The 4,358-nt window shown below is 40.8% G+C and overlaps 1 pseudogene; it reads right to left on the bottom strand.

The window, feature by feature from the left end:
- Positions 1 to 2,589: 2,589 nt before the first annotated feature.
- On the bottom strand, positions 2,590 to 4,132 carry LOC116547944 (annotated as a pseudogene).
- Between the last annotated feature and the right edge of the window lie 226 nt (positions 4,133 to 4,358).

The raw sequence follows: 4,358 nt of genomic DNA, 5'->3' as shown, positions 1-4,358 counted from the left end.
GACCTAAGAAGAAATAGAAAATGTGACCAGCCATATATAAATTGTAGGAATTGAATTTGTAATTAAAATCCTTCCCATATAGAATACAGAAGGTTTGTCTAGAAGGCTTCGCTGACGAATTGCATGAAACACACAGTTGAAAAATAACATCAATTTTACACACACATTTTTAGAAATTAAATGAGGCAACTATTTTCAACTGGATTTATGAGGCCAATATTACTCAGATTAAAAAAAGAAAATGCAGACAACAAAATTAGAAGAAAAAAGAACCAAGAACAATTATTTCTTTTGAACAAAGACTAAAAATTCGGTGCAAGAATTAATAAATTCAAATACAAATTAAAAAAAATATATCATTCCAGTTTATGGGAAAGTGTTTGATTCAAATAAACTGCAAATTAAATAACACAACTCAATTAACATAATACAAAACAGGCTGGGTTCAGAGGCTCACGCCTGTAATCCCAGCATTTTGGGAGACCCAGGTGGGTGGGTCACTTGAGGTCAGGAGTTCCAGACCAGCCTGGCCAACATGGCGAAGTCCTCTCTCTACTAAAAATACAAAATTGGCTGGGCATGGTGGTAGAAGCCTGCAATCCCAGGTACTCAGGAGGTTGAGGCAGGAGATCTTTTGGACCCAGGAGGCAGAGGTTGCAGTGAGCCAACATCACATCACTGCATTCTACCTGGGCAACAAGAGCAAAACTCTGTCTCAAAATAAAAATTAGCAAAGTAATACCATGTTGAGGCATCAATTTTTTAATGGTGTGTATAATTTCTATGCTAAAGTCTACAAGCACTACCAACAGAAAGTAAAGAAGATCAAAATTAACAGAGAAATCATGTATTCAAGAACTGGAATATCCAGTGTTATTACTTCTCCAAGATTGAGCTATTAAATTAAGTGCATTTTCAATTAAGACACTGGTGAGCTTTAAAAGAAATGTTAAAAGAAATTGGCAAGCTGAAGCTACCATTTCTATGCAAATACAAATAAGTTTGAGTAGCTGAAATAATTTTTAAAAAGAAGGAATTTGGAGGATGCCTATTGAGTAATTTCAAGATTTACTATAAACCTCTAGTAATAAAAAGCAGTGTGACATTGGTATAAAATAGGCATAAATCAATGGAATAGAATAAAGAGCCCATGAATAGACCCACGCAGACACAGCCAATCCCAACTGTGACATGGGGTAGGGGTGCCCTCTTTTGTTCAGACCCCTTTCCTGCTGCTGGGAACCCAGGGAGACCCGGGGGAGGTCTTGGCTGAGCAGGTGAGGCGGGAGCTAAGGGCCACCGTTCTTAGCCCTGTGGCCACAGGGGGGCGCCGCCGCGCAGCTGTCAGATTCTTTTTTTTTTTTTTTTAATTATCCGTGTTTCTGTTTATATATAGTATATAGGATAACAAATTCAGGAACTATGGGAAAGTAACATATAAAACCTTAATAGAAAATAAAATACAGATTACAAAACACTACCATTTGATTTTTTATGCAAATGCTTCAATATTCCAATATTTTTACTCACTAAATAAAGCACACAACTCAAAATGCTAAATAATTCTGTGAGTCTAAATCTTTAAAGAATACAATGTTAGTGAAAAACCAAAACTGCTTAGTAAGGTATGTATGGCCTTGTTTATTACCTATCATAGACGTCAAGGTGCTCATAGTCAACAGCTATTTAAGCTTTACAGAATATTATTTTTGGCCCGATATTGATATGTTAAATGAACATATCAGAGAATCTTATATTTATGGCATCAGATTATACAGATCTATTCAAAACCATTTTTGTCAAACTTTAAACACTGGAACAGAAGTCAAATTGTTTCCAACTGAGACACAAAATGACTCTTGCTAATAGTACAAATTTTGTTCCATGGGTAATAATAAAACTTATTTTTATTTTAGATTCAGGGAGCACATGGGCAGGTTTGTTAGCTGGGTACACTGTGCGCTGCTGAGGTGTGGGGCACGGATGATCCCATCGCCCAGGTATGGAGCAGAGCACCCAGTAGGCAGTTTTCAGCTCTCACTCCCACCCTCCCTTCCCAGTGTCTATTGTTCACTTGTGTCCTTGCGTATTACTGTGTTCAATTTTTTTTCTTTACATGAAACCATTGAAAGCAAACGTATGTCATGCTTATAGGTTACTTAGTACATTTACCATTCTTTTTTTTTTTTTTTTTTTGGGTTGGGGTTTCGCTTTTTTAACCCAGGAGACGGAGGTTGCGGTGAGCCGAGATCGCGCCATTGCACTCCAGCCTGGGTTCAGGCAATTCTCCTGCCTCAGCCTCCTGAGTAGCTGGGATTACAGGCATGCGCCACCATGCCCAGCTGATTTTTTGTATTTTTAGTAGAGACGGGGTTTCACCAAATTGATCAGGATGGCCTCGATCTCTTGACCTCGTGATCCACCCACCTCGGCCTCCCAAAGTGCTGGGATTACAGGCTTGAGCCACCGCGCCCAGCCCACATTTACCATTCTATTAATACATGTCTTAAGTAATTAAGTAGCATATTAAGGACATAAACCAAGTCATTATCTCATACCAAAGGACTATTGTTATTCAATCGTCTAGCAAATTCATTTTAATGGGTTACGTTTCACGGTTGAGGTCAGCCTACAGCTACAAAATAGGTTAATTAAATTTTTTTATATCAGCTTTTAATTTTTTCATTAGAACAGGATTTGGGGGTGGGAATGCTAAATGTAGCAGGCTTCAACAAATTCACAGTTTATCAAAATAAAGTTCTTAAAGAATACGATAGCATATACTTTAACTCTTATAGTACAAACCCTCATATTAATTGATGGTCACAGAAAAATACCGTAATGATTTAAAGTTTTAAAATGCATCAATGATGCAAGTTTCAAACAAAATGTAGCGATCAAAATACTTAATTGTCCTTTCACCAAGCTTTTACAAGCACAATCAGTCTTCACTGTCTGAGCAAATCAGTTTTAGTTTCTTCATTGTGCCTTTTAACATGACATTTGTCAGGTTGTTGAATTTATACTGCAACAGTATTTTAGATGTTACCCTCTAGAAATTTCCTCACTCCAGATCTCCAATTCTTGTCTTCTTCCCAAAGCCACACCTGTCTTTTTCTAGCTCAGTGCTTTTCAGGAGTCACCAGTTGACCCTTTGAAACAGGTATCCTACTTTCAGTGGCTCTTCTGCTTTCTTTTTTCTTTCTTGCACTTTGAAGAGTTCCTACTCTTCTTTCTTTCTTATTAAGGTCTTGTTGCTGGGTTCCATGTTTCAACTTAGATAAGAAAAGATTCTTGTGAGATCTTTTTCTTGTATCCAAATTAGCTTCGGTTTCCATTTCAACATCATTACCATTGGGTTTCTCTGGAGAAGTTATTGTTCTTGTTCTTTTACTTTTACGCTTTTGCTGCTGCCTTCATTAGAAAGGTGGATGATTTTTCGCTTAGCACATAATTCACATAACTCTTCATTTTCTCCATCATGTGGTTGTAGCTGAAGTGTTGAAAAAAAGGAATGAAATGTATCTTTCTGAGAGATTATCATAGGCAATTTCCTTTTTAAAGGCATATAAGAATTTGGATCACCAAATATTCTTCCAAAGACTTCTGTTTCTTTAAAGTTGCCGTTTTCCATACAAACAGTGATGGCCTGAATTTCGATTAAATTCTGTATTTCTTCGTGAAGTTTGTCCTTTTCAATTGAACCCCAGATCATCAGGGCTGATGCCAAGGGTGTCATTCGTTCATCATTTTCAAACTGTGCATCCATGTTTTTTCCTGCTGCAATTCTTATCAAAACTGACATCTGTGTAAAGCTCTCAGTCGATAAGCGGTTGGACCGGGCAGTCCTTGAAGAACAGCCTCAGCGCTGCCGCGGGTCGGGCGGGAGTCCCTAGAGCGGCGAGGAAACGGAGCATCCAGCCGGCAGCCACGGCCTCGGCCTCGGCCACAAAGCCGGGTCCTTCTCTGGAGCCCCAGCGGCGCCTGGCGCTGAGCGGCCCCTCCCCGTGTGTCCCCGTTTCTGCCGCGGCAGCGCCCCCATCCGCTCTCGGATTCTGAGCAGCGGAGGGAGGAGTGGGTGAGTCCGGCAGAGACGCCGAGCCGGGCTGGGCATCAGGGGGTGAAGGCGCCTCTGGCAGCCAGGGACCCCACAAGCGGGACGAGCGGGAAGCTTTGCAGCCTCGCGCGTCCCCGAGGGTTCTGTGTCCTCACCCCTCTCCAGCCCTCCAGGAAGACCCTGCAGAAAACCGGAAAGAAGAAGCGTTTTCTTCTGCTCCTTCTTTGTTTTCAGCGCTCCGTCTTCCTGTGACAGCAGTGACACGTGCGCCTCTTCTTCCCGGGAAGGACGTCTGAGGCGC

This window comes from Sapajus apella, unplaced genomic scaffold (genome assembly GCF_009761245.1).
Source record: "Sapajus apella isolate SASKATOON/1434 unplaced genomic scaffold, GSC_monkey_1.0 scaffold5666, whole genome shotgun sequence".
In the NCBI taxonomy this organism is placed as follows: domain Eukaryota; kingdom Metazoa; phylum Chordata; class Mammalia; order Primates; family Cebidae; genus Sapajus; species Sapajus apella.
This window is presented reverse-complemented; position numbering and strand designations above follow the sequence as displayed.